This window comes from Podarcis gaigeae, assembly GCF_964106915.1.
Source record: "Podarcis gaigeae genome assembly, chromosome: 5".
Classification (NCBI taxonomy): domain Eukaryota; kingdom Metazoa; phylum Chordata; class Lepidosauria; order Squamata; family Lacertidae; genus Podarcis; species Podarcis gaigeae.
The window spans coordinates 8,575,531-8,593,704 of record NC_139681.1 but is presented as its reverse complement, the minus strand read 5'-3'; positions in this window follow the sequence as shown (position 1 = coordinate 8,593,704).

Genomic DNA, 18,174 nt, shown 5'->3' with positions numbered 1-18,174 from the left:
AAAAACTTTCAGGGGAACGTTTGCAACACTTTGGCAGCATTTTTGAGTGAATTGCAGAACGTCAGATTTTTGCTGAAATTGTGACCGCGCGGCTTAGGGATTTTTGCAAAAAAAAGTTCTTCAGACGTCGAGGTCTAATTCACTTTCTGATGATAAAAACCCATCTGTTTCCTCCGAAAAAACTTTCAGGGGAACGTTTGCAACACTTTGGCAGCATTTTTGAGTGAATTGCGGAATGTCAGATTTTTGCTGAAATTGTGACTGCGCGGCTTAGGGATTTTTCCAAAAAAAAGTTGTTCACACGTCGAGGGGTTATTCTGTTTCCGATGATAAAAACCCATCTGTTTCCTCCGAAAAAACTTTCAGGGGATCGTTTGCAACACTTTGGCAGCATTTTTGAGTGAATTGCAGAACGTCAGATTTTTAATGAAATTGTGACCGCGCGGCTTAGGTCTTTTTGCAAATAATAGTTGTTCAGACGTCGAGGTCTAATTCTCTTTCTGATGATAAAAACCCATCTGTTTCCTCCGAAAAAACTTTCAGGGGATCGTTTGCAACACTTTGGCAGCATTTTTGAGTGAATTGCAGAACGTCAGATTTTAGCTTAAATTGTGACCGCGCGGCTTAGGGATTTTTGCAAAAAAACGTTGTTGAGACGTCGAGGTCTAATTCTCTTTCTGATGATAAAAACCCATCTGTTTCCTCCGAAAAAACTTTCAGGGGATCGTTTGCAACACTTTGGCAGCATTTTTGAGTGAATTGCAGAAGGTCAGATTTTTGCTGAAATTGTGACCGCGCGGCTTAGGGATTTTTGCAAAAAAAAGTTGTTCAGATGTCGAGGTCTAATTCTCTTTCTGATGATAAAAACCCATCTGTTTCCTCCGAAAAAACTTTCAGGGGATCATTTGCAACACTTTGGCAGCATTTTTGAGTGAATTGCAGAACGTCAGATTTTTGCTGAAATTGTGACCGCGCGGCTTAGGGATTTTTGCAAAAAAAAAGTTGTTCAGACGTCGAGGTCTAATTCTCTTTCTGATGATAAAAACCCATCTGTTTCCTCCGAAAAAACTTTCAGGGGATCGTTTGCAACACTTTGGCAGCATTTTTAAGTGAATTGCAGAACGTCAGATTTTTGCTGAAATTGTGACCGCGCGGCTTCGGGATTTTTGCAAAAAAAGGTTGCTCAGACGTCGAGGTCTAATTCTCTTTCTGATGATAAAAACCCATCTGTTTCCTCCGAAAAAACTTTCAGGGGAACGTTTGCAACACTTTGGCAGCATTTTTGAGTGAATTGCAGAACGTCAGATTTTTGCTGAAATTGTGACCGCGCGGCTTAGGGATTTTTGCAAAAAAAAGTTCTTCAGACGTCGAGGTCTAATTCACTTTCTGATGATAAAAACCCATCTGTTTCCTCCGAAAAAACTTTCAGGGGAACGTTTGCAACACTTTGGCAGCATTTTTGAGTGAATTGCGGAATGTCAGATTTTTGCTGAAATTGTGACCGCGCGGCTTAGGGATTTTTGCAAAAAAAAGTTGTTCACACGTCGAGGGGTTATTCTGTTTCCGATGATAAAAACCCATCTGTTTCCTCCGAAAAAACTTTCAGGGGATCGTTTGCAACACTTTGGCAGCATTTTTGAGTGAATTGCAGAACGTCAGATTTTTAATGAAATTGTGACCGCGCGGCTTAGGTCTTTTTGCAAATAATAGTTGTTCAGACGTCGAGGTCTAATTCTCTTTCTGATGATAAAAACCCATCTGTTTCCTCCGAAAAAACTTTCAGGGGATCGTTTGCAACACTTTGGCAGCATTTTTGAGTGAATTGCAGAACGTCAGATTTTAGCTTAAATTGTGACCGCGCGGCTTAGGGATTTTTGCAAAAAAACGTTGTTGAGACGTCGAGGTCTAATTCTCTTTCTGATGATAAAAACCCATCTGTTTCCTCCGAAAAAACTTTCAGGGGATCGTTTGCAACACTTTGGCAGCATTTTTGAGTGAATTGCAGAAGGTCAGATTTTTGCTGAAATTGTGACCGCGCGGCTTAGGGATTTTTGCAAAAAAAAGTTGTTCAGACGTCGAGGTCTAATTCTCGTTCTGATGATAAAAACCCATCTGTTTCCTCCGAAAAAACTTTCAGGGGATCGTTTGCAACACTTTGGCAGCATTTTTGAGTGAATTGCAGAACGTCAGATTTTTGCTGAAATTGTGACCGCGCGGCTTCGGGATTTTTGCAAAAAAAAGTTGCTCAGACGTCGAGGTCTAATTCTCTTTCTGATGATAAAAACCCATCTGTTTCCTCCGAAAAAACTTTCAGGGGATCGTTTGCAACACTTTGGCAGCATTTTTGAGTGAATTGCAGAACGTCAGATTTTTAATGAAATTGTGACCGCGCGGCTTAGGGATTTTTGCAAAAAAAAGTTCTTCAGACGTCGAGGTCTAATTCTGTTTCTGATGATAAAAACCCATCTGTTTCCTCCGAAAAAACTTTCAGGGGAACGTTTGCAACACTTTGGCAGCATTTTTGAGTGAATTGCGGAATGTCAGATTTTTGCTTAAATTGTGACCGCGAGGCTTAGGGATTTTGCAAAAAAAAGTTGTTCAGACGTCGTGGTCTAATTCTCTTTCTGATGATAAAAACCCATCTGTTTCCTCCGAAAAAACTTTCAGGGGATCGTTTGCAACACTTTGGCAGCATTTTTGAGTGAATTGCAGAACGTCAGATTTTTAATGAAATTGTGACCGCACGGCTTAGGGATCTTTGCAAAAAAAAGTTGTTCAGACGTCGAGATCTAATTCTCTTTCCGATGATAAAAACCCATCTGTTTCCTCCGAAAAAACTTTCAGGGGATCATTTGCAACACTTTGGCAGCATTTTTGAGTGAATTGCAGAACGTCAGATTTTTGCTGAAATTGTGACCGCGCGGCTTAGGGATTTTTGCAAAAAAAAGTTGTTCAGACGTCGAGGTCTAATTCTCTTTCTGATGATAAAAACCCATCTGTTTCCTCCGAAAAAACTTTCAGGGGATCGTTTGCAACACTTTGGCAGCATTTTTAAGTGAATTGCAGAACGTCAGATTTTTGCTGAAATTGTGACCGCGCGGCTTCGGGATTTTTGCAAAAAAAGGTTGCTCAGACGTCGAGGTCTAATTCTCTTTCTGATGATAAAAACCCATCTGTTTCCTCCGAAAAAACTTTCAGGGGAACGTTTGCAACACTTTGGCAGCATTTTTGAGTGAATTGCAGAACGTCAGATTTTTGCTGAAATTGTGACCGCGCGGCTTAGGGATTTTTGCAAAAAAAAGTTCTTCAGACGTCGAGGTCTAATTCACTTTCTGATGATAAAAACCCATCTGTTTCCTCCGAAAAAACTTTCAGGGGAACGTTTGCAACACTTTGGCAGCATTTTTGAGTGAATTGCGGAATGTCAGATTTTTGCTGAAATTGTGACCGCGCGGCTTAGGGATTTTTGCAAAAAAAAGTTGTTCACACGTCGAGGGGTTATTCTGTTTCCGATGATAAAAACCCATCTGTTTCCTCCGAAAAAACTTTCAGTGGATCGTTTGCAACACTTTGGCAGCATTTTTGAGTGAATTGCAGAACGTCAGATTTTTAATGAAATTGTGACCGCGCGGCTTAGGTCTTTTTGCAAATAATAGTTGTTCAGACGTCGAGGTCTAATTCTCTTTCTGATGATAAAAACCCATCTGTTTCCTCCGAAAAAACTTTCAGGGGATCGTTTGCAACACTTTGGCAGCATTTTTGAGTGAATTGCAGAACGTCAGATTTTAGCTTAAATTGTGACCGCGCGGCTTAGGGATTTTTGCAAAAAAACGTTGTTGAGACGTCGAGGTCTAATTCTCTTTCTGATGATAAAAACCCATCTGTTTCCTCCGAAAAAACTTTCAGGGGATCGTTTGCAACACTTTGGCAGCATTTTTGAGTGAATTGCAGAAGGTCAGATTTTTGCTGAAATTGTGACCGCGCGGCTTAGGGATTTTTGCAAAAAAAAGTTGTTCAGACGTCGAGGTCTAATTCTCTTTCTGATGATAAAAACCCATCTGTTTCCTCCGAAAAAACTTTCAGGGGATCGTTTGCAACACTTTGGCAGCATTTTTGAGTGAATTGCAGAACGTCAGATTTTTGCTGAAATTGTGACCGCGCGGCTTCGGGATTTTTGCAAAAAAAGGTTGCTCAGACGTCGAGGTCTAATTCTCTTTCTGATGATAAAAACCCATCTGTTTCCTCCGAAAAAACTTTCAGCGGAACGTTTGCAACACTTTGGCAGCATTTTTGAGTGAATTGCGGAATGTCAGATTTTTGCTTAAATTGTGACCGCGCGGCTTAGGGATTTTTGCAAAAAAAAGTTGTTCACACGTCGAAGTCTAATTCTCTTTCTAATGATAAAAACCCATCTGTTTCCTCCAAAAAAACTTTCAGGGGATCGTTTGCAACACTTTGGCAGCATTTTTGAGTGAATTGCAGAAGGTCAGATTTTTGCTGAAATTGTGACCGCGCGGCTTAGGGATTTTTGCAAAAAAAAGTTGTTCAGACGTTGAGATCTAATTCTCTTTCTGATGATATAAACCCATCTGTTTCCTCCGAAAAAACTTTCAGGGGATCGTTTGCAACAGTCTGGCAGCATTTTTGAGTGAATTGCAGAACGTCAGATTTTTGCTGAAATTGTGACCGCGCGGCTTAGGGATTTTTGCAAAAAAAAGTTGTTCACACGTCGAGGGGTTATTCTGTTTCCGATGATAAAAACCCATCTGTTTCCTCCGAAAAAACTTTCAGGGGATCGTTTGCAACACTTTGGCAGCATTTTTGAGTGAATTGCAGAACGTCAGATTTTTAATGAAATTGTGACCGCGCGGCTTAGGTCTTTTTGCAAATAATAGTTGTTCAGACGTCGAGGTCTAATTCTCTTTCTGATGATAAAAACCCATCTGTTTCCTCCGAAAAAACTTTCAGGGGATCGTTTGCAACACTTTGGCAGCATTTTTGAGTGAATTGCAGAACGTCAGATTTTAGCTTAAATTGTGACCGCGCGGCTTAGGGATTTTTGCAAAAAAACGTTGTTGAGACGTCGAGGTCTAATTCTCTTTCTGATGATAAAAACCCATCTGTTTCCTCCGAAAAAACTTTCAGGGGATCGTTTGCAACACTTTGGCAGCATTTTTGAGTGAATTGCAGAAGGTCAGATTTTTGCTGAAATTGTGACCGCGCGGCTTAGGGATTTTTGCAAAAAAAAGTTGCTCAGACGTCGAGGTCTAATTCTCTTTCTGATGATAAAAACCGATCTGTTTCCTCCGAAAAAACTTTCAGGGGAACGTTTGCAACACTTTGGCAGCATTTTTGAGTGAATTGCGGAATGTCAGATTTTTGCTGAAATTGTGACCGCGCGGCTTAGGGATTTTTGCAAAAAAAGTTGTTCACACGTCGAGGGTTTATTCTTTTTCTGATGATAAAAACCCATCTGTTTCCTCCGAAAAAACTTTCAGGGGATCGTTTGCAACACTTTGGCAGCATTTTTAAGTGAATTGTAGAACGTCAGATTTTTAATGAAATTGTGACCGCGCGGCTTAGGGATTTTTGCAAATAATAGTTGTTCAGACGTCGAGGTCTAATTCTCTTTCTGATGATAAAAACCCATCTGTTTCCTCCGAAAAAACTTTCAGGGGATCGTTTGCAACACTTTGGCAGCATTTTTGAGTGAATTGCAGAACGTCAGATTTTAGCTTAAATTGTGACCGCGCGGCTTAGGGATTTTTGCAAAAAAACGTTGTTGAGACGTCGAGGTCTAATTCTCTTTCTGATGATAAAAACCCATCTGTTTCCTCCGAAAAAACTTTCAGGGGATCGTTTGCAACACTTTGGCAGCATTTTTGAGTGAATTGCAGAAGGTGAGATTTTTGCTGAAATTGTGACCGCGCGGCTTAGGGATTTTTGCAAAAAAAAGTTGTTCAGACGTTGAGATCTAATTCTCTTTCTGATGATAAAAACCCATCTGTTTCCTCCGAAAAAACTTTCAGGGGATCGTTTGCAACAGTTTGGCAGCATTTTTGAGTGAATTGCAGAACGTCAGATTTTTGCTGAAATTGTGACCGCGCGGCTTCGGGATTTTTGCAAAAAAAAGTTGCTCAGACGTCGAGGTCTAATTCTCTTTCTGATGATAAAAACCCATCTGTTTCCTCCGAAAAAACTTTCAGGGGATCGTTTGCAACACTTTGGCAGCATTTTTGAGTGAATTGCAGAACGTCAGATTTTTAATGAAATTGTGACCGCGCGGCTTAGGGATTTTTGCAAAAAAAAGTTCTTCAGACGTCGAGGTCTAATTCTGTTTCTGATGATAAAAACCCATCTGTTTCCTCCGAAAAAACTTTCAGGGGAACGTTTGCAACACTTTGGCAGCATTTTTGAGTGAATTGCGGAATGTCAGATTTTTGCTTAAATTGTGACCGCGAGGCTTAGGGATTTTGCAAAAAAAAGTTGTTCAGACGTCGTGGTCTAATTCTCTTTCTGATGATAAAAACCCATCTGTTTCCTCCGAAAAAACTTTCAGGGGATCGTTTGCAACACTTTGGCAGCATTTTTGAGTGAATTGCAGAACGTCAGATTTTTAATGAAATTGTGACCGCACGGCTTAGGGATCTTTGCAAAAAAAAGTTGTTCAGACGTCGAGATCTAATTCTCTTTCCGATGATAAAAACCCATCTGTTTCCTCCGAAAAAACTTTCAGGGGATCATTTGCAACACTTTGGCAGCATTTTTGAGTGAATTGCAGAACGTCAGATTTTTGCTGAAATTGTGACCGCGCGGCTTAGGGATTTTTGCAAAAAAAAGTTGTTCAGACGTCGAGGTCTAATTCTCTTTCTGATGATAAAAACCCATCTGTTTCCTCCGAAAAAACTTTCAGGGGATCGTTTGCAACACTTTGGCAGCATTTTTAAGTGAATTGCAGAACGTCAGATTTTTGCTGAAATTGTGACCGCGCGGCTTCGGGATTTTTGCAAAAAAAGGTTGCTCAGACGTCGAGGTCTAATTCTCTTTCTGATGATAAAAACCCATCTGTTTCCTCCGAAAAAACTTTCAGGGGAACGTTTGCAACACTTTGGCAGCATTTTTGAGTGAATTGCAGAACGTCAGATTTTTGCTGAAATTGTGACCGCGCGGCTTAGGGATTTTTGCAAAAAAAAGTTCTTCAGACGTCGAGGTCTAATTCACTTTCTGATGATAAAAACCCATCTGTTTCCTCCGAAAAAACTTTCAGGGGAACGTTTGCAACACTTTGGCAGCATTTTTGAGTGAATTGCGGAATGTCAGATTTTTGCTGAAATTGTGACCGCGCGGCTTAGGGATTTTTGCAAAAAAAAGTTGTTCACACGTCGAGGGGTTATTCTGTTTCCGATGATAAAAACCCATCTGTTTCCTCCGAAAAAACTTTCAGGGGATCATTTGCAACACTTTGGCAGCATTTTTGAGTGAATTGCAGAACGTCAGATTTTTGCTGAAATTGTGACCGCGCGGCTTAGGGATTTTTGCAAAAAAAAGTTGTTCAGACGTCGAGGTCTAATTCTCTTTCTGATGATAAAAACCCATCTGTTTCCTCCGAAAAAACTTTCAGGGGATCGTTTGCAACACTTTGGCAGCATTTTTAAGTGAATTGCAGAACGTCAGATTTTTGCTGAAATTGTGACCGCGCGGCTTCGGGATTTTTGCAAAAAAAGGTTGCTCAGACGTCGAGGTCTAATTCTCTTTCTGATGATAAAAACCCATCTGTTTCCTCCGAAAAAACTTTCAGGGGAACGTTTGCAACACTTTGGCAGCATTTTTGAGTGAATTGCAGAACGTCAGATTTTTGCTGAAATTGTGACCGCGCGGCTTAGGGATTTTTGCAAAAAAAAGTTCTTCAGACGTCGAGGTCTAATTCACTTTCTGATGATAAAAACCCATCTGTTTCCTCCGAAAAAACTTTCAGGGAAACGTTTGCAACACTTTGGCAGCATTTTTGAGTGAATTGCGGAATGTCAGATTTTTGCTGAAATTGTGACCGCGCGGCTTAGGGATTTTTGCAAAAAAAAGTTGTTCACACGTCGAGGGGTTATTCTGTTTCCGATGATAAAAACCCATCTGTTTCCTCCGAAAAAACTTTCAGTGGATCGTTTGCAACACTTTGGCAGCATTTTTGAGTGAATTGCAGAACGTCAGATTTTTAATGAAATTGTGACCGCGCGGCTTAGGTCTTTTTGCAAATAATAGTTGTTCAGACGTCGAGGTCTAATTCTCTTTCTGATGATAAAAACCCATCTGTTTCCTCCGAAAAAACTTTCAGGGGATCGTTTGCAACACTTTGGCAGCATTTTTGAGTGAATTGCAGAAGGTCAGATTTTTGCTGAAATTGTGACCGCGCGGCTTTGGGATTTTTGCAAAAAAAAGTTGTTCAGACGTCGAGGTCTAATTCTCTTTCTGATGATAAAAACCCATCTGTTTCCTCCGAAAAAACTTTCAGGGGATCGTTTGCAACACTTTGGCAGCATTTTTGAGTGAATTGCAGAACGTCAGATTTTTGCTGAAATTGTGACCGCGCGGCTTCGGGATTTTTGCAAAAAAAGGTTGCTCAGACGTCGAGGTCTAATTCTCTTTCTGATGATAAAAACCCATCTGTTTCCTCCGAAAAAACTTTCAGCGGAACGTTTGCAACACTTTGGCAGCATTTTTGAGTGAATTGCAGAATGTCAGATTTTTGCTTAAATTGTGACCGCGCGGCTTAGGGATTTTTGCAAAAAAAAGTTGTTCACACGTCGAAGTCTAATTCTCTTTCTAATGATAAAAACCCATCTGTTTCCTCCAAAAAAACTTTCAGGGGATCGTTTGCAACACTTTGGCAGCATTTTTGAGTGAATTGCAGAAGGTCAGATTTTTGCTGAAATTGTGACCGCGCGGCTTAGGGATTTTTGCAAAAAAAAGTTGTTCAGACGTTGAGATCTAATTCTCTTTCTGATGATATAAACCCATCTGTTTCCTCCGAAAAAACTTTCAGGGGATCGTTTGCAACAGTCTGGCAGCATTTTTGAGTGAATTGCAGAACGTCAGATTTTTGCTGAAATTGTGACCGCGCGGCTTAGGGATTTTTGCAAAAAAAAGTTGTTCACACGTCGAGGGGTTATTCTGTTTCCGATGATAAAAACCCATCTGTTTCCTCCGAAAAAACTTTCAGGGGATCGTTTGCAACACTTTGGCAGCATTTTTGAGTGAATTGCAGAACGTCAGATTTTTAATGAAATTGTGACCGCGCGGCTTAGGTCTTTTTGCAAATAATAGTTGTTCAGACGTCGAGGTCTAATTCTCTTTCTGATGATAAAAACCCATCTGTTTCCTCCGAAAAAACTTTCAGGGGATCGTTTGCAACACTTTGGCAGCATTTTTGAGTGAATTGCAGAACGTCAGATTTTAGCTTAAATTGTGACCGCGCGGCTTAGGGATTTTTGCAAAAAAACGTTGTTGAGACGTCGAGGTCTAATTCTCTTTCTGATGATAAAAACCCATCTGTTTCCTCCGAAAAAACTTTCAGGGGATCGTTTGCAACACTTTGGCAGCATTTTTGAGTGAATTGCAGAAGGTCAGATTTTTGCTGAAATTGTGACCGCGCGGCTTAGGGATTTTTGCAAAAAAAAGTTGCTCAGACGTCGAGGTCTAATTCTCTTTCTGATGATAAAAACCGATCTGTTTCCTCCGAAAAAACTTTCAGGGGAACGTTTGCAACACTTTGGCAGCATTTTTGAGTGAATTGCGGAATGTCAGATTTTTGCTGAAATTGTGACCGCGCGGCTTAGGGATTTTTGCAAAAAAAGTTGTTCACACGTCGAGGGTTTATTCTTTTTCTGATGATAAAAACCCATCTGTTTCCTCCGAAAAAACTTTCAGGGGATCGTTTGCAACACTTTGGCAGCATTTTTAAGTGAATTGTAGAACGTCAGATTTTTAATGAAATTGTGACCGCGCGGCTTAGGGATTTTTGCAAATAATAGTTGTTCAGACGTCGAGGTCTAATTCTCTTTCTGATGATAAAAACCCATCTGTTTCCTCCGAAAAAACTTTCAGGGGATCGTTTGCAACACTTTGGCAGCATTTTTGAGTGAATTGCAGAACGTCAGATTTTAGCTTAAATTGTGACCGCGCGGCTTAGGGATTTTTGCAAAAAAACGTTGTTGAGACGTCGAGGTCTAATTCTCTTTCTGATGATAAAAACCCATCTGTTTCCTCCGAAAAAACTTTCAGGGGATCGTTTGCAACACTTTGGCAGCATTTTTGAGTGAATTGCAGAAGGTGAGATTTTTGCTGAAATTGTGACCGCGCGGCTTAGGGATTTTTGCAAAAAAAAGTTGTTCAGACGTTGAGATCTAATTCTCTTTCTGATGATAAAAACCCATCTGTTTCCTCCGAAAAAACTTTCAGGGGATCGTTTGCAACAGTTTGGCAGCATTTTTGAGTGAATTGCAGAACGTCAGATTTTTGCTGAAATTGTGACCGCGCGGCTTCGGGATTTTTGCAAAAAAAAGTTGCTCAGACGTCGAGGTCTAATTCTCTTTCTGATGATAAAAACCCATCTGTTTCCTCCGAAAAAACTTTCAGGGGATCGTTTGCAACACTTTGGCAGCATTTTTGAGTGAATTGCAGAACGTCAGATTTTTAATGAAATTGTGACCGCGCGGCTTAGGGATTTTTGCAAAAAAAAGTTCTTCAGACGTCGAGGTCTAATTCTGTTTCTGATGATAAAAACCCATCTGTTTCCTCCGAAAAAACTTTCAGGGGAACGTTTGCAACACTTTGGCAGCATTTTTGAGTGAATTGCGGAATGTCAGATTTTTGCTTAAATTGTGACCGCGAGGCTTAGGGATTTTGCAAAAAAAAGTTGTTCAGACGTCGTGGTCTAATTCTCTTTCTGATGATAAAAACCCATCTGTTTCCTCCGAAAAAACTTTCAGGGGATCGTTTGCAACACTTTGGCAGCATTTTTGAGTGAATTGCAGAACGTCAGATTTTTAATGAAATTGTGACCGCACGGCTTAGGGATCTTTGCAAAAAAAAGTTGTTCAGACGTCGAGATCTAATTCTCTTTCCGATGATAAAAACCCATCTGTTTCCTCCGAAAAAACTTTCAGGGGATCATTTGCAACACTTTGGCAGCATTTTTGAGTGAATTGCAGAACGTCAGATTTTTGCTGAAATTGTGACCGCGCGGCTTAGGGATTTTTGCAAAAAAAAGTTGTTCAGACGTCGAGGTCTAATTCTCTTTCTGATGATAAAAACCCATCTGTTTCCTCCGAAAAAACTTTCAGGGGATCGTTTGCAACACTTTGGCAGCATTTTTAAGTGAATTGCAGAACGTCAGATTTTTGCTGAAATTGTGACCGCGCGGCTTCGGGATTTTTGCAAAAAAAGGTTGCTCAGACGTCGAGGTCTAATTCTCTTTCTGATGATAAAAACCCATCTGTTTCCTCCGAAAAAACTTTCAGGGGAACGTTTGCAACACTTTGGCAGCATTTTTGAGTGAATTGCAGAACGTCAGATTTTTGCTGAAATTGTGACCGCGCGGCTTAGGGATTTTTGCAAAAAAAAGTTCTTCAGACGTCGAGGTCTAATTCACTTTCTGATGATAAAAACCCATCTGTTTCCTCCGAAAAAACTTTCAGGGGAACGTTTGCAACACTTTGGCAGCATTTTTGAGTGAATTGCGGAATGTCAGATTTTTGCTGAAATTGTGACCGCGCGGCTTAGGGATTTTTGCAAAAAAAAGTTGTTCACACGTCGAGGGGTTATTCTGTTTCCGATGATAAAAACCCATCTGTTTCCTCCGAAAAAACTTTCAGGGGATCATTTGCAACACTTTGGCAGCATTTTTGAGTGAATTGCAGGACGTCAGATTTTTGCTGAAATTGTGACCGCGCGGCTTAGGGATTTTTGCAAAAAAAAGTTGTTCAGACGTCGAGGTCTAATTCTCTTTCTGATGATAAAAACCCATCTGTTTCCTCCGAAAAAACTTTCAGGGGATCGTTTGCAACACTTTGGCAGCATTTTTAAGTGAATTGCAGAACGTCAGATTTTTGCTGAAATTGTGACCGCGCGGCTTCGGGATTTTTGCAAAAAAAGGTTGCTCAGACGTCGAGGTCTAATTCTCTTTCTGATGATAAAAACCCATCTGTTTCCTCCGAAAAAACTTTCAGGGGAACGTTTGCAACACTTTGGCAGCATTTTTGAGTGAATTGCAGAACGTCAGATTTTTGCTGAAATTGTGACCGCGCGGCTTAGGGATTTTTGCAAAAAAAAGTTCTTCAGACGTCGAGGTCTAATTCACTTTCTGATGATAAAAACCCATCTGTTTCCTCCGAAAAAACTTTCAGGGGAACGTTTGCAACACTTTGGCAGCATTTTTGAGTGAATTGCGGAATGTCAGATTTTTGCTGAAATTGTGACCGCGCGGCTTAGGGATTTTTGCAAAAAAAAGTTGTTCACACGTCGAGGGGTTATTCTGTTTCCGATGATAAAAACCCATCTGTTTCCTCCGAAAAAACTTTCAGTGGATCGTTTGCAACACTTTGGCAGCATTTTTGAGTGAATTGCAGAACGTCAGATTTTTAATGAAATTGTGACCGCGCGGCTTAGGTCTTTTTGCAAATAATAGTTGTTCAGACGTCGAGGTCTAATTCTCTTTCTGATGATAAAAACCCATCTGTTTCCTCCGAAAAAACTTTCAGGGGATCGTTTGCAACACTTTGGCAGCATTTTTGAGTGAATTGCAGAACGTCAGATTTTAGCTTAAATTGTGACCGCGCGGCTTAGGGATTTTTGCAAAAAAACGTTGTTGAGACGTCGAGGTCTAATTCTCTTTCTGATGATAAAAACCCATCTGTTTCCTCCGAAAAAACTTTCAGGGGATCGTTTGCAACACTTTGGCAGCATTTTTGAGTGAATTGCAGAACGTCAGATTTTTGCTGAAATTGTGACCGCGCGGCTTCGGGATTTTTGCAAAAAAAGGTTGCTCAGACGTCGAGGTCTAATTCTCTTTCTGATGATAAAAACCCATCTGTTTCCTCCGAAAAAACTTTCAGCGGAACGTTTGCAACACTTTGGCAGCATTTTTGAGTGAATTGCGGAATGTCAGATTTTTGCTGAAATTGTGACCGCGCGGCTTAGGGATTTTTGCAAAAAAAAGTTGTTCACACGTCGAAGTCTAATTCTCTTTCTAATGATAAAAACCCATCTGTTTCCTCCAAAAAAACTTTCAGGGGATCGTTTGCAACACTTTGGCAGCATTTTTGAGTGAATTGCAGAAGGTCAGATTTTTGCTGAAATTGTGACCGCGCGGCTTAGGGATTTTTGCAAAAAAAAGTTGTTCAGACGTTGAGATCTAATTCTCTTTCTGATGATATAAACCCATCTGTTTCCTCCGAAAAAACTTTCAGGGGATCGTTTGCAACAGTCTGGCAGCATTTTTGAGTGAATTGCAGAACGTCAGATTTTTGCTGAAATTGTGACCGCGCGGCTTAGGGATTTTTGCAAAAAAAAGTTGTTCACACGTCGAGGGGTTATTCTGTTTCCGATGATAAAAACCCATCTGTTTCCTCCGAAAAAACTTTCAGGGGATCGTTTGCAACACTTTGGCAGCATTTTTGAGTGAATTGCAGAACGTCAGATTTTTAATGAAATTGTGACCGCGCGGCTTAGGTCTTTTTGCAAATAATAGTTGTTCAGACGTCGAGGTCTAATTCTCTTTCTGATGATAAAAACCCATCTGTTTCCTCCGAAAAAACTTTCAGGGGATCGTTTGCAACACTTTGGCAGCATTTTTGAGTGAATTGCAGAACGTCAGATTTTTAATGAAATTGTGACCGCGCGGCTTAGGGATTTTTGCAAAAAAAAGTTCTTCAGACGTCGAGGTCTAATTCTGTTTCTGATGATAAAAACCCATCTGTTTCCTCCGAAAAAACTTTCAGGGGAACGTTTGCAACACTTTGGCAGCATTTTTGAGTGAATTGCGGAATGTCAGATTTTTGCTTAAATTGTGACCGCGAGGCTTAGGGATTTTGCAAAAAAAAGTTGTTCAGACGTCGTGGTCTAATTCTCTTTCTGATGATAAAAACCCATCTGTTTCCTCCGAAAAAACTTTCAGGGGATCGTTTGCAACACTTTGGCAGCATTTTTGAGTGAATTGCAGAACGTCAGATTTTTAATGAAATTGTGACCGCACGGCTTAGGGATCTTTGCAAAAAAAAGTTGTTCAGACGTCGAGATCTAATTCTCTTTCCGATGATAAAAACCCATCTGTTTCCTCCGAAAAAACTTTCAGGGGATCATTTGCAACACTTTGGCAGCATTTTTGAGTGAATTGCAGAACGTCAGATTTTTGCTGAAATTGTGACCGCGCGGCTTAGGGATTTTTGCAAAAAAAAGTTGTTCAGACGTCGAGGTCTAATTCTCTTTCTGATGATAAAAACCCATCTGTTTCCTCCGAAAAAACTTTCAGGGGATCGTTTGCAACACTTTGGCAGCATTTTTAAGTGAATTGCAGAACGTCAGATTTTTGCTGAAATTGTGACCGCGCGGCTTCGGGATTTTTGCAAAAAAAGGTTGCTCAGACGTCGAGGTCTAATTCTCTTTCTGATGATAAAAACCCATCTGTTTCCTCCGAAAAAACTTTCAGGGGAACGTTTGCAACACTTTGGCAGCATTTTTGAGTGAATTGCAGAACGTCAGATTTTTGCTGAAATTGTGACCGCGCGGCTTAGGGATTTTTGCAAAAAAAAGTTCTTCAGACGTCGAGGTCTAATTCACTTTCTGATGATAAAAACCCATCTGTTTCCTCCGAAAAAACTTTCAGGGGAACGTTTGCAACACTTTGGCAGCATTTTTGAGTGAATTGCGGAATGTCAGATTTTTGCTGAAATTGTGACCGCGCGGCTTAGGGATTTTTGCAAAAAAAAGTTGTTCACACGTCGAGGGGTTATTCTGTTTCCGATGATAAAAACCCATCTGTTTCCTCCGAAAAAACTTTCAGGGGATCGTTTGCAACACTTTGGCAGCATTTTTGAGTGAATTGCAGAACGTCAGATTTTTAATGAAATTGTGACCGCGCGGCTTAGGTCTTTTTGCAAATAATAGTTGTTCAGACGTCGAGGTCTAATTCTCTTTCTGATGATAAAAACCCATCTGTTTCCTCCGAAAAAACTTTCAGGGGATCATTTGCAACACTTTGGCAGCATTTTTGAGTGAATTGCAGAACGTCAGATTTTAGCTTAAATTGTGACCGCGCGGCTTAGGGATTTTTGCAAAAAAACGTTGTTGAGACGTCGAGGTCTAATTCTCTTTCTGATGATAAAAACCCATCTGTTTCCTCCGAAAAAACTTTCAGGGGATCGTTTGCAACACTTTGGCAGCATTTTTGAGTGAATTGCAGAAGGTCAGATTTTTGCTGAAATTGTGACCGCGCGGCTTAGGGATTTTTGCAAAAAAAAGGTGTTCAGACGTCGAGGTCTAATTCTCTTTCTGATGATAAAAACCCATCTGTTTCCTCCGAAAAAACTTTCAGGGGATCGTTTGCAACACTTTGGCAGCATTTTTGAGTGAATTGCAGAACGTCAGATTTTTGCTGAAATTGTGACCGCTCGGCTTCGGGATTTTTGCAAAAAAAGGTTGCTCAGACGTCGAGGTCTAATTCTCTTTCTGATGATAAAAACCCATCTGTTTCCTCCGAAAAAACTTTCAGCGGAACGTTTGCAACACTTTGGCAGCATTTTTGAGTGAATTGCGGAATGTCAGATTTTTGCTTAAATTGTGACCGCGCGGCTTAGGGATTTTTGCAAAAAAAAGTTGTTCACACGTCGAAGTCTAATTCTCTTTCTAATGATAAAAACCCATCTGTTTCCTCCAAAAAAACTTTCAGGGGATCGTTTGCAACACTTTGGCAGCATTTTTGAGTGAATTGCAGAAGGTCAGATTTTTGCTGAAATTGTGACCGCGCGGCTTAGGGATTTTTGCAAAAAAAAGTTGTTCAGACGTTGAGATCTAATTCTCTTTCTGATGATATAAACCCATCTGTTTCCTCCGAAAAAACTTTCAGGGGATCGTTTGCAACAGTCTGGCAGCATTTTTGAGTGAATTGCAGAACGTCAGATTTTTGCTGAAATTGTGACCGCGCGGCTTAGGGATTTTTGCAAAAAAAAGTTGCTCAGACGTCGAGGTCTAATTCTCTTTCTGATGATAAAAACCCATCTGTTTCCTCCGAAAAAACTTTCAGGGGATCGTTTGCAACACTTTGGCAGCATTTTTGAGTGAATTGCAGAACGTCAGATTTTTAATGAAATTGTGACCGCGCGGCTTAGGTCTTTTTGCAAATAATAGTTGTTCAGACGTCGAGGTCTAATTCTCTTTCTGATGATAAAAACCCATCTGTTTCCTCCGAAAAAACTTTCAGGGGATCGTTTGCAACACTTTGGCAGCATTTTTGAGTGAATTGCAGAACGTCAGATTTTAGCTTAAATTGTGACCGCGCGGCTTAGGGATTTTTGCAAAAAAAACTTGTTCAGACGTCGAGGTCTAATTCTCTTTCTGATGATAAAAACCCATCTGTTTCCTCCGAAAAAACTTTCAGGGGATCGTTTGCAACACTTTGGCAGCATTTTTGAGTGAATTGCAGAACGTCAGATTTTTGCTGAAATTGTGACCGCGCGGCTTCGGGATTTTTGCAAAAAAAGGTTGCTCAGACGTCGAGGTCTAATTCTCTTTCTGATGATAAAAACCCATCTGTTTCCTCCGAAAAAACTTTCAGGGGAACGTATGCAACACTTTGGCAGCATTTTTGAGTGAATTGCGGAATGTCAGATTTTTGCTTAAATTGTGACCGGGCGGCTTAGGGATTTTTGCAAAAAAAAGTTGCTCAGACGTCGAGGTCTAATTCTCTTTCTGATGATAAAAACCCATCTGTTTCCTCCGAAAAAACTTTCAGGGGATCGTTTGCAACACTTTGGCAGCATTTTTGAGTGAATTGCAGAACGTCAGATTTTTGCTGAAATTGTGACCGCGCGGCTTAGGGATTTTTGCAAAAAAAAGTTCTTCAGACGTCGAGGTCTAATTCTCTTTCTGATGATAAAAACCCATCTGTTTCCTCCGAAAAAACTTTCAGGGGAACGTTTGCAACACTTTGGCAGCATTTTTGAGTGAATTGCGGAATGTCAGATTTTTGCTGAAATTGTGACCGCGCGGCTTAGGGATTTTTGCAAAAAAAAGTTGTTCACACGTCGAGGGGTTATTCTGTTTCCGATGATAAAAACCCATCTGTTTCCTCCGAAAAAACTTTCAGGGGATCGTTTGCAACACTTTGGCAGCATTTTTGAGTGAATTGCAGAACGTCAGATTTTTAATGAAATTGTGACCGCGCGGCTTAGGTCTTTTTGCAAATAATAGTTGTTCAGACGTCGAGGTCTAATTCTCTTTCTGATGATAAAAACCCATCTGTTTCCTCCGAAAAAACTTTCAGGGGATCGTTTGCAACACTTTGGCAGCATTTTTGAGTGAATTGCAGAACGTCAGATTTTAGCTTAAATTGTGACCGCGCGGCTTAGGGATTTTTGCAAAAAAACGTTGTTGAGACGTCGAGGTCTAATTCTCTTTCTGATGATAAAAACCCATCTGTTTCCTCCGAAAAAACTTTCAGGGGATCGTTTGCAACACTTTGGCAGCATTTTTGAGTGAATTGCAGAAGGTCAGATTTTTGCTGAAATTGTGACCGCGCGGCTTAGGGATTTTTGCAAAAAAAAGTTGTTCAGACGTCGAGGTCTAATTCTCTTTCTGATGATAAAAACCCATCTGTTTCCTCCGAAAAAACTTTCAGGGGATCGTTTGCAACACTTTGGCAGCATTTTTGAGTGAATTGCAGAACGTCAGATTTTTAATGAAATTGTGACCGCGCGGCTTAGGGATTTTTGCAAAAAAAGGTTGCTCAGACGTCGAGGTCTAATTCTCTTTCTGATGATAAAAACCCATCTGTTTCCTCCGAAAAAACTTTCAGGGGAACGTTTGCAACACTTTGGCAGCATTTTTGAGTGAATTGCGGAATGTCAGATTTTTGCTTAAATTGTGACCGCGCGGCTTAGGGATTTTTGCAAAAAAAAGTTGTTCACA